Raw genomic sequence first — 13,286 nt, forward strand, 5'->3', positions numbered from 1 at the left:
AAATTCTTATATCATCATGTGTAGCTGGAGAGCATTTCTCTCTGGGTCCCACCAAGTCCCACCAGTCAAGGAGCCCACTTATAAAATAAACATACAGACGCTTACATTATTTAAACTGCTTGGCCATTAGCTCAGGCCTATCATTGTCTAGCTCTTACTCTTATATTTAGCCCATTTCTATTAATCTATGCTTTGTCACATGGCTCCTGGCTTATTGGTACCTTACATCTTGCTTGTCCTGGCAGCAGCTCCAGGCAGTCTCTCCCTCTGCCTTCCTGTTCCCCCAATTCTCCTCTCTGTTAGTCCCACCTATACTTCCTGTCTGGCTACCAGCCAATCAGTGTTTATTTATACAGAGAGATATCCACAGCAATTATGTTGTGTTGGAAGGCATTGGGGCTATCAGAGGATGCAGTCTACCATGTCTGGCCAGATTTTTCCAAAAGCTCAGCAACATGGAGACTACTTCCTCCCTCCCCAGCAAAATTTCTTGATTTCTATCACCATTCTCTGGAGAAGGTTCCTGGGCCAGAAGGACTGACCTTATGTGAAAGCTGTCTCTAAGCCAGATACCTGACTGTTTGAAGCCTTGGCACAGATTCCTGCTAAAAGACTTGTGCTAAGAGCTCTGCTATGGGACCATACATCCACATATGAAACTTTGTGATAGGAATGTGCCACTTCATGCAAATTAGGGTTTGTCTCTAGGATTCCCCAATCCTATATATTCCTTATACTCTGAAGTAAAGTTGAGCTGATTCATTGAAGTCTGTTTCCTTGAGGGCTCTCTCTATCCTACCCAAAGTCATCCTAACCCTGTTCCCTGCTTCTGCTCCCTCCAAACCTATGGACCAATCATCCAATGATCCAAGGAAGAAGCACAGCCTTAATATAGATGCCAAAACAATGAGATGGTTAAAAATGTTTAAGACTAACATATCTGGATTAAATTATTTAATTATAAATTTGAGAAACCTAAGTATCCTTATTACCTACAATTATTATCTTAAAAAATTGACTTTGAAACACATATGTACATATTATATATATATATAATTTTATATATATATATATATATATATATATATATATTACATTGTCTGCAATTTAGTTATAATGAAAACAGACAATATTACTGGCATTGTTTGTTGCAGTGTTTATTAAAATTTATATAAGTTCTAAAAGTGTATATTTAAATATATTGGTCAATAAAAATATGCAGGCTATGGAAATGGCTCTTTGTATATGTCATATGTCATACAAGCTTGAGGAGTAAAGTTCAGCTCCCCAGAACCAATGCAAATGCCACATGGGCTTGGTGATCCTAAAGTCCAGAGTTTAAGAGGTAGAGACATGGAATCTCTACACATGTGCAGCAAGCACTTGGTCTCATCAGTCCCACTAAGCTTAATATTACTTTAAAGATAAAATCTTTGTGCAGATAATGTGTCCTTGTATTGTTCTTTATATATTAGTATTATTAGAATCCTTTTTATCAGCTAGGAGTTGGTCATAGATAATTCTATGTGGATAATATTAGAGAATGGATATGTTTTAGGGTCTGTATTATTTGTCTCATTTACCCTCACATCAATGCTTTGGGATTATTATTGTAATTCTTAGTTAGAAGATAATGTGATTGCTATTACAAATTAAGAAAGCTGTCTGTTCATGGAGCCAGAACTCACACAAGGACTATCCAACAATAAAAAAATATATTCCTTATAACTGAACATGTCTCATTTTCTAACAAGTGTTTACTTAACCTTGGTTAAGAATCTCATAGAAAACAGGGGTACTTACAGTATGTTGTAAAACTTTAAGTAGAACCCCTTTCCAGTGATTTCTGTAAATTTGAAACACAAGGAATTATTTGTTTTCACTCAAAACTTATATTGTAAATTATTTTTATTCTATTAAATACTAAAGCATATCATATTTCAGTACAGTATCTTGTCAAATTATTTAGATCAATTTGAACATACTGTTAAAAATACCTTGTTAAACTCCACTTTCAATGTAACAGAGAATCACATGCACACTATATAGGTGACTCAGTTGAAAATAGAATATCCATGTTATACATATGAATCAGTAGATCACATTATTCATATTTACTTCAATATTTCTAGCACTTATCTTAAATCCATTCAACACTCTAGTCATAAAGTATACTTAAAATTTCACTGCATTAATTTAACATTCTTTTCTCCCATGGCAGGAAATCATACCAGTTACATTTTGGAAAGAGGCTAGCCATAGCATGAAAACAATGAAAATGTTAGGTACATAAAACCATTTCTCTTTGTCAGATCAGTATTTTTGCAGTCACATGAGAAGCAGAGACATTTGCTTGAGCTTTCTTGTATGAGCAGCCAGAGCTTGGAAGTTACTCAGTGCTATAGGGTTGCTTCACATGCTCACATCCCTGGTTTTGATCCCAACCAGTGAGAACAAAACCAAAATGAACAGCAACACATCTCGTGGCAGGTAATGCAGCTCAGTGGTAGCATGCATGCTTATCATGTTTAAAGGCCTTAGGTCAATTTCTAGCATTACACAAACAAAACAAATTGGAGATTCCTGAAATCAGTACCTGAAGCATAAAGGACAAATGTGCAGACATGCAAGTTCAAGGAGATGAAGGGATCTTAGAAAGAAATTTGAAATAGTTGGAGTAATTAGGTTGATGATAAAATAACTCATATTCTCAGAATAGTGCACTACAACTAAAATATATTTTCTTTCAAAACAGTTTATTACTAGGAAATTAATATCTATGATGACCCTTGAATTGCTGCTATTTTTGTGTCTGTTCAAAACAATACTTATGCTTAAGTACTAATTAAAAAAATCAAATAAAATTGCCATGTGTACTAATTATGGTAGAAATCTATGATATTTTATGCATATTCACAACTATAAATTTACATTGCAACACAAATCTAAATCATTTTCATTTTAAATTTCAAATTATTACATGCTCATGGAATTAAAGCACAGAGTTATTTTCTGTAACAAAAAGAAGCAGATTCAGGATGCTGAATCAGGACAGATTTGAAGAGTATGTGTGTGGTGCATCCATTTCTTCCTGGAAAGGAGCTCTTTTAATTAATAAAATATACACATTGTCTTAGGTATTTTCTATATGAAATTACATATATTATATTAGATAAGTATTAATGCTAGGGGATGTCATTCTCTACACTGTGAATATATGTTATTCCTATTGGTTAATAAATAAGCTGCTTTGGCCTATGGCAAGGCAGCTTGGAGGCAGGCAGGAAATCCAAGGAGAGAGACAGGAAAGAGAAAGGCAGAGTAGGAGAGAGGCCAGACTGCCTTCGTAGGAACAACACGGAATAGAATGCAGGTAAAGCCAGAGAACAAATGGCTGATAGGAATTCCAACCACACCCCCATGGTCATGAATGCCTGGTGTGACACTTAGGCATCTCCACCTAGTGATTTCCGGGTCATATGTCCTACATAACCTATGCCCCATGGCTATGTGGTCATATAATCATGCAGACATGACCACGTGATCTATGGGCATACATGGAATAGTCACGTGGGCTTGTGTGCACAGGTGCATCCTGGCCTTTGTAAGACTAGCCCCATGTTCTCCCTCCCTCTTTCTCACATGTGTTCTTCCACAGGCCTGATCACATCTATACCTTTTTCCTTGTCTTGATAAAGCTCTTGTTAGTGGATTCTGTCATGTTTCAGGACTTTTCCTTGGAGGCAAGAGCACTAAAAAAAAATCAGTGGTGATACACAGATTAATAATAATGGGTTAAGTTATAAGAGCTAGCTAGCAAGAAGTTTGATCCATAGGCCATTCAATTTGCAATTAATATAAGCCTCTGAGTGATTATTTAATAAGCGGATGAAGGACCACAGGATCAGGTGGAACTGGAGAAAACTTCCTGCTACATATTAGATTACAATATGTATTTTAATGAGACAAAAAGTATTTTAATGTGCCTTTCTGAGACCTATTTGATTGTTTCAATAATATTTACAAAAATTAGATCAATATTATATGTATTTATTTTATATTTATGATAAATCTATTATCACAATAAATTAAAATTATATTACTTAACATAAAGAGAAATTTTTATAAATTTATTTTATTCAATAACTCCATATATATATATATATATATATATATATATATATATATATATATCATAAACTTAGGATGGCCCTTGAGTCTTTATTTGTAACTTCAATGTTTTTTACAACCAATTTAATATTATTTTTATATGCTTATACCTTTAAAGGTTTTTTACATTGAGATAAATGAGTTATTTTCAACTGCAAATAAAAGATACTTTTTATTTTCCAATTATTTCTTTTCAGCTACTTAACAGTAGAATTCATTTTTCTTGTGTTCTGATTTCTGAAGTGTATGTGATGTGTATTTTTTATGGCTAATAAGGCTTCCTCTTGAAAACATGTACTTCAGACATAAGATAAATTTGAACTGGGCATGGTAGCATACATACCTCTTTAATGTCAGTACTCCACAGACAGAGGCAGTCATATCTTTTGGAGTTTGAAGACTGCCTGATCTATATAATAAGTTCCAGGCCAGTCAGGATTATATAGTAAAATACTGTAACTCCCCAACAACAAAAGAACAGCAGTGACATACATGTGCCATGTACTATTAAAACAAAATCAGGAAACTGTACTATTCTAGTCACCTGAATGGAGAAGGAGTTGTACACCCCCTCAGGGCAAAAATAAGATAAAATAAAACTATAAATATATAACTAAAGCATGTATTTCATACTTTAAGCAGATCCTACTATTAAATATTTGATATTGGATATTGCTACAAAAATCTGAAATGGATAGGCTGGTAAACTATGTAGTTATACAAGCCAATGGATTATTTTCAAGGTCACATGTGCCTAGACAAAGATGAAAACAATAAATAAAAATGCAGAAGTCAGGATAAATCAAATCATCTAGTGCATTTGGAATTGATATGATAATTGCATTTGGAGTATGGAGCATCCTTTGGTTGATCACCATAGAGTCAGATCAAGCAGAATGATAGTTACATCACACACCCACTGAACAGATTAATCAAACCTTCAAAACCTAGTAGAAATCAAATTAGACAAGGAAAGAGAAAATGGGAGATACACTGCACAAAATATGTCTGGAAACTGTCTGAAATATTAAGAAAATGCTAAAAGAAAATAGATCTGAGGCAAAGACAGCAAAAAAATAAGCAGGAAAAATGAATATGATAATACAAAATAAGTATTTATTTGTTTTAAGAAATAGTATAAAATGCTGTCTATCAGTAGAAGATCTAGTGCCTGAAGTCAGTGTCTTCTTTGATCCAGAGTCATAGGAAACATGTTATCTCTCCATGCTTAAATTACCTAACATAAAATCAAAGTAATAATAAAATATACCTCAATTTGCTTTTGTGATGATTAAATGTGTTTTTTGATGATTAAGCCCTTAGAATAGTGTTGCCTTTTTATTGCCAGTAATTATTCTTGCACATAAAGTTCGTTTATGAATTAAGCACAACTATTAAAAAGGATTATTACTTTTAGAGTCAAACACTACTTAAAAGATTTCTTAAAGATTATACAATTTTCAAGTTGAGATAATAAGCAAAAGGGGAAACTGTTTATTAAACTAAAAATAAACTCAATAAAATGTGAAAACAATTCAGGTTTCATCAAGTCCCAGAGAGGGCGTAAATGGAGGCCTAGAGAATTCCTAACAGAATTAGAAAAGGTAATGTTGAAATTGCCTTAGATCAAGAGAGTCTGAAATGCCTAATTATTTCTTAAACATCATTTCTTTCTTCAAATTGGTCTAAACTATTCATTATCTTTCATATCTAGAGCCATTCTTAATACTAATAAACCAACCTAATGATTTCTCCAAATTGCTTATACAGACTGATTGCAGGTCACTTCAGAGCAACTCAAAATGAAGCAAACTGACTGGGTCATTGAGGGTGGGGGATGTAAACAAGTTAATGCCTAGTTAAGTTACTTATGCAAGTTAAAAACTACACCTAGTCAGGTAAACATATTCTGGAACTTCTTACATTTCTTGAAATAGAAACAGCTCAGTGAGGGGCTTGATTTACATAATTCATAGTAAGTCTGCTCCTATAAAAGAGGTTTTAATTTTATCAAGAAAATATTAACTGCTAGGTGTGACAACAAAATATATTTTAAGTAAAGAAAGGGACAGTAATCCAAATTTCTATTTTTATTGCAACATTATTATACATCCCAGAAGAAATAAAAATTTACATATAATACCGTGAGCCTCAAAGGCATGTAAAAAATACATGCTGATACTGCTAATAATTTTGAATATATAACCAGAGATTATATCACTGGGGAAAATACATAGCTTCAAATGAGTTCAGAATCAGTTCACATAATTCAAACCTTGTATTTATTGCATTTTTCTGGAGATATGACAAATATAATTTCTAAAGATATTGTAATTTCTAAATATCATGTTATGCTCCAACTTATTTTTTTCCTTAGTCAAAATACAATTGCATAATTTTCTGTTACCTCAAATTCCTACCATTATCCTGCCTTTCAAATTCATGTCTCTTATTCTTTAATAATGATATATATGCCATATTTAATTAATGTATAATTAAGCATATATGAATAAACATTCAAATGCAACCTGCAGATTCTCATGTTGCATATATGTGTGTATAAAATATTAAAATATATAATGCCTTGAGCCTCAAAGACTTGTAAGAAATAGATGCTGATGGTGCTAATAATTTTGAATATATATAACCAGAGATTATTTCACTAGGGAAAAATGTATATTGTCATAGTAGTTCATGTAATTAAAATCTTGTCTTTATTGCAATCTTACTGGAAATACTATGAATAAAATTTCTAAATATATCATATATATATATATATATATACATACACAGATATACACATGAATTCTGTGGGATGTTCTTTATGGCAAATGTGTTGCTCTGATTGGTTAGTAAATAAAACACTGATTGGCCAGTAGTCAGTCAGGAGGAAGTATAGGTGGGACAAGGAGGAGAAGAATTCTGGGAAGTGGAAGGCTGAGTCAGAGACACTGCCAGCCGCCACCATGACAAGCCGCATGTGAAGATGCTGGTAAGCCACGAGCCACGTGGCAAGGTATAGATTTATGGAAATGGATTAATTTAAGCTACAAGAACAGTTAGCAAGACACCTTCCACGGCCATACATCTTGTAAGCAATATAAGTCTCTGTGTTTACTTGGTTGGGTCTGAGCGGCTGTGGCACTGGCGGGTGACAGAGATTTGTCCTGACTGTGGGTCAGGCAGGAAAACTCTAGCTACACATGAATATGCATATGTGTATGTATATATGGTAAAGTCTAACATACCTCTCTCAGCAGTTGTTAAATACCTGTAGCCCTTCATCAAGGGGCTCCATCCCGTTGTGTTTTCCTCAATCAACTTTAACACATCAACTAGTGCTGCATTATTAAAGATTGTTTCAGCAATCATGTTGTTGATATTTCATGGATGCAGCTTCCAAGCCATATCAGGAAGTTACAGTCTGGCATTACTCTTCCCAGGACTAGGGCTTTTACAATTTTTCTGACCCCTCTTTTGCTATGTTCAGCAGTCAAAGGAGTCCAAAAGACTCCTGAAACAATAAATAATATTGTTATTGTCTTTAGTTTATTCTCATCAAATGACATTAATTTGTTTTATAAAACATTACATGTGAACTGTAACGTTTTATTGATTAATTAAAGCACAAAAACAGAAAAACACTTATCTTCAAATGTAGGTTATTAAATATTTCCTTTTATAACAACATGAAGAATGCTATATTTGTATTGTTTTAAACACCATACCATCAGTTATGTGCCTAGATGTGTTTGGGGAGCCCCTGGCAGTGGGACCAGGACTTATCTGAGTGCATGGAATGACTTTTTGGAACATATTCCCTAGGGTGGGATACTTTGATCAGCCTTGGCACTGGGAAGGGTGGGGGTTTGGGGGGCTTGGTCCTGCCTCACTTAGTATACCAGACTTTGTTGACTCCCTGACGGAGGCCTTTCCCTCTCTGAAGAGTAGATGGGGGTGAGATTGGGAGATGTGGGGGGTCGGAACAGGGGAGGGAAGGGGAACTGTGATTGGTATGTAAAATGAAAAAAAAAACTTTTTTAGATAAATAAATTTTAAAAATTAAAAAAAAAACAGCATATGCAACATCCCTGATAGAGACTTGATCTGACTCTCAAACTTCCCTCTGAAACTTCACAAGCCAAGCCTCCATCCTATGCATTTCTCTTAATATTCTTATCTTACATTCTTCCTCAGAACAGATCACCAAGGTTTGAATGCCCAATGGATTTTACAACCCAAAAATTCCAAAATCCTTCCACAATCCTCCAAAAACATAGGATTAAGTCTGTTACATCAGTACCCCACAAACTTGGTATCATTTTTTTTTTGTCAGCTTTATGGATTCTATTGCTATAATAAAACATTATGGCCAAAATCTACTGGGGAAGGAAAGCATTTGTTTGACTTACATTTCTACATCACTGTTCCATATCAAAGAAAGTCTGGACAGAAAGTCAAACTGGGCAGGAACTTGGAGGCAGAAGCTGAGGCAGAGGCCATGGAAGAGGGCTGTTTCCTGGCTCACTTTTCAAGGCTTCCTCAGCCTGCTTTCCTATAAAAATTGGACCACCAGCCCAGGGGTAGCCCCACCCACAACAGGCTGGGCCCTCCTCCATCAATCACTAATTAAGAAAATGACCAACAGGCTTGCTAATAGCCCAATGTTATGGAGTGATTTTCTCAACAGGAGCTCCTAGATCTCCAGTGATCCCAGCTTGTGTCGAGGTGACTTACAACTACCCAACACACCATTAAATCTTCTAAAGTTAGTGAGATATAAACAAGCCAATTTAACCACAACTGGATGGAGATGTAGAGAGATTACATGCATATTTTAGTCATTAAAGGTCCTTCAGCCATCAGTGAGAAGAAAGGGAGGGAAGGAGAGACCTAGCAGGTAAGAAGATATCAAACTTAAATTCCAACAAAGTCCAGGTGAGTTATAAGGAACATCTGATTGGCACAGTATCCCACTGTAGAAACTTTTAAAAAGGAAAAATGTGCTAATTTCTAGGGGGTCTGTCTTCTATACTATGGTGTCTAGCTTTTTATATAATAAATATTCCATATCTTTTAATGTAAACATACCATGAAATGGCAAGAAATCATGTCTCCTTTAGGGGCTAGAGAATAGTCTCTCTGTTAGGTCTAGATACAGAACAAACATCCTATACGATGCACTTGAAAATGACTGTTACAAAAGTAGCTAATGGTAGATCAAACAAAAGATGAAATCTAGGATTTTAACAAATTTATCATAAAAAAGACCAATTAGAAATGTTAAACATTAGAAATATCATGAGAGAAAAAAACAATGTAAAATGTGGTCTGGTATTAACTAACTAAAAATCTCAATCGGTAAAGGAAATTATTTATATTCAGTAGAGAGAGATGGCTGTCAGTCCTCAGGCAATATAGAAAAAGGATAACAACTAAGTTAAATAAATTAAAATTTCCCACACCAGAGGATACCGAGGAATTACAGCAAATAAGACCATATTCTGCTCTATCAGAAGTCCAGGATTTGATGCTTCCCACCCCATAGCACTTAACCACCACCCATAAATACCAGGATATCTGATGCCATCTTCTGGCCTCCATGGGCACCAGGCATACATGTGGTGCACATACATAAAAAATTTTAAAATATATATTTTCAATAATTTATTTTTAATTATTTTTTCATAATTTTGGTGTTTATTACTACAAGGTGAGTCTCAATGAATTTTAGATAGAGCCTGAGAGATGTATACCCCAATATATTTTATGTTAATTAAATCTAGATGTAATCATGGAAAATATCTGGCATTTATAGGAGTACATGGGCCATTAGCTTTAAACAATTTAAAATGCTTTGAAATAGGGTTTTAAAGTAACATAATAATCAATTGATTATTTAATAATAATAAAATGTTAGAACAATTTTGTTGCTTGGTCTCTATGATGCTTATATCCAACTTTGTAATGTGTACCAAACTATTCACTAGAGCCAAATTTAAGATTGTTTTATAAGTCCCTAGTTCTCCATATTTATGGTTTAATGCTATTTTTTCAAGGATAATTGATTGCATTTATTAGTAACTTCAGGAGACCCAATATATATATGTGGAAGAAAAAAATACTTAGAAATGAATTCAAGGTTTTTCCACTAGAAAGCTACTTTGATATAAAGTTGACAGGACATTACATCCAAAAGATGAAAGATTGAGTGTACCAGCTTAAAATAGTGGCAAAGCAATTTAAATCTACCCTGTGATTAAATTCAGGTAGCAAAACTCTGCTCAGAATTCATTGATAGAATTCAATATGGTTTCAAAACATCACTATGAATTATTTTATATAATGAAGGAAAAGGTATAGTAAAACTGGCAAACTTTAAACAGCTGAATAATTTTCTACACCATTTGATCTTTAAAATACCAATATTGTATCATGGCATTAAATATTGTGAAGATTCTTCTGTGATGATAGTACACTCTGGCTATTCAAGACACTGCGTACATCTCCCAAGAAAGCCCCTTGAAATCAGAGAAAATGACGTTTACTTATGAGAATCTCTCCCACTGAAAAAGTGAAAGCATTTTTCTCCTTCTATAGCTGGTATGTGCTGGTGTGGTAAAGAGGTCTTGGAAGTATTGAGTATATCACAGCAGTACACACCTAAGATCAGATGGGTTCTGTGATTGGCTCATGGTTACATGGCATTATTCTCACTCTGGAAATTGCAAATCAGGAGACATTTTTAAAAGCCAGCAATTCCCCTTGGCCAGTGTGCTCTTTGTTCCTCCAACCTGGCAGTATTTGGTTTTGCAGCAGAGGTATTTCATTTTCGTGATTTTTTTTATCTCATTGTAGATACAACATTATCCACAGATAACATTCATAAGAAAATGTTTTTTTCTTATATTTCATAGCAAGGGTATCAAGAAAAAGTTATTGAACCACTTTCTTAAGTAAAAATCATCTACACATGAATGATTTTTATTCAAGAGAACAATGTTTTATCATAATAAAATTTAAAAAGTATTATAATGATTTACTTGCGCCATATATTATTTTACATCCTGCTTTTATATGTAGAATTCAATAATGCCATGAAATAAGCTAATTTTATATAAAATTTAAATTGCTATTTTTATAAGTATGCTTCTATATAAATAAATCTCACCTGTTTAAACATATATATTAGCTAATCACATGACAATGCAAAGTGTATATCATACATATTAATTAACAAATATTTGTTAATAGAAACAATATATCATTTTAAAAACTATATAGGGAAAGAGAAGGCTCAGTGGATATAGCACAATGCATTAGGAACAAAGTTTGAATTCCCAGAAAACACATTCAAGCCAGACAGTTAGTAAGCAGGACTTGATTGTGACAGGGCTTAGAAGTGGTGCCGCCTCCAATCATGGTGAAAGCTTTTCTAGAAAGGTTTCAGAGAGCAGCATTTTCTAACATTCTTTTTATGTGTAATGTGAGACAAACAGACAGTGTTTATGTTTAAAAACCACATAAATGACATAGAACCTTCTCAGATAGAAATTCTGGAGAAAGACATGACTTAAAATGGAGATTCCATTAATGACTAGTCAATGAAACTAAGAATGTTCTAAAACTGCCCCTTTTCTCTAACCTATTTTACCATGAATATATTAATGCAAGGGGTTATGTGCAGTCACAATAATTTTTGTGACAAATAACTATAGAAAGTATTAATAATTTCACCAAAGCATATACCTGACACCCCTTGAGAGTAGTTTGGAAAGTGTCTTCTTTGCAGAAGATATGAGAATGGGCTCTATGAAGCAGAATATCACCTTTAATATTTCCTTCTGCAAGGTGATTAACATTTGATCTGGGCAGCGTGGCATACTCCCTTAATCCCAGCATTCTGGAGGCAGAAGCAGGCAGATATCTGTGAGTTTGAGACCAGCCTAGTGAGTAGTATTTGTTGCACAAATGTAATATACTGAGACAGTAAAGATGTATACGAGGGACAATTTTGCAAATATGAGTTATACATTTAAGGAACAGGACCCAGGATCCTCAGGGTACCCCCAAATGGGTAAAATATCTTAGTAATGAGCTAGGATGTCATGTTTGTTATTGCAGTACCAAAGGTGATTTAACAAAGAAGTCATAGTTATTCAAACATTAGTCATATCATCAAAGGAAAAAACAAGCAAACAGAAACTAGCCAGAATTTTCTTTTTTTCTTTTAATCCTTTTACTAATCATTTACAGTAGAAGGATAGAACAAGGCAGTTTTCTGGGGAACAGACTTTTGCATATAAATTATAGGTTTTGCATCTTGAAAGGTAATAAACAAAAAGAATAGGGGAAAGAAAATTGTTAACTGAATGAAAAAAGATCTCCTGACATCTCTTTGATTACACAACAAAAGACAATGACCACTTACCTTTCCTTACCAAAAGAATGAAATTATTATGTCCAAACCAAAATCTGTTCCTAATTGAATATGTGTGACAAAGTTATCAGTCTCCCAAATTGTCTTCCAGCACTACCAATCTCTGTTTTAATTTTATCATTCACCAATAATGAGATCATCATGTTTTAATCTCTATTACTTCAGTAAAATAACTTCAAATATGAATTTCCTCATAGTCTCACTCAGTAAATAACAAATATGCAAAGAGACTCTACTATATGAACTGAGATTGGTAGAATTTAATTTAGGGAATTTGGTGTTCCAAAGAACTTTGGGGACAAATATGAATAGATAAGGTTCCTAAATGATAAATAACTAGAGTACGGTGAAAGGGGTGGAGGGATTTTGATAAACCAGAGATGTTTTTTTTTTGACAAATCTCTGCTGTCCACAGGCTCAACAGAAAGCGATGACGTCCTCTTTCCCTCTGTACCAGTGCCTTAATTGCTGATACCCCTGCCTGTTGCTGCTTCTACTGTTGTCCCTGCGTCCCAAGTTCAACACAGCTGTTTCTGTAACTGTCATCATTGCCAGGGGCATGTTTGGAAGCTATAAAATATTTTGTAGCTCCTGCCAACTTTTAACATCCTGCCACTATCCCCAATCAACAGAAATTTACAGGAAGTCATCTAGAAAGTGGATCTGGGAAATACCT

Source organism: Peromyscus maniculatus, chromosome 13 (genome assembly GCF_049852395.1).
Source record: "Peromyscus maniculatus bairdii isolate BWxNUB_F1_BW_parent chromosome 13, HU_Pman_BW_mat_3.1, whole genome shotgun sequence".
Classification (NCBI taxonomy): Eukaryota; Metazoa; Chordata; class Mammalia; order Rodentia; family Cricetidae; genus Peromyscus; species Peromyscus maniculatus.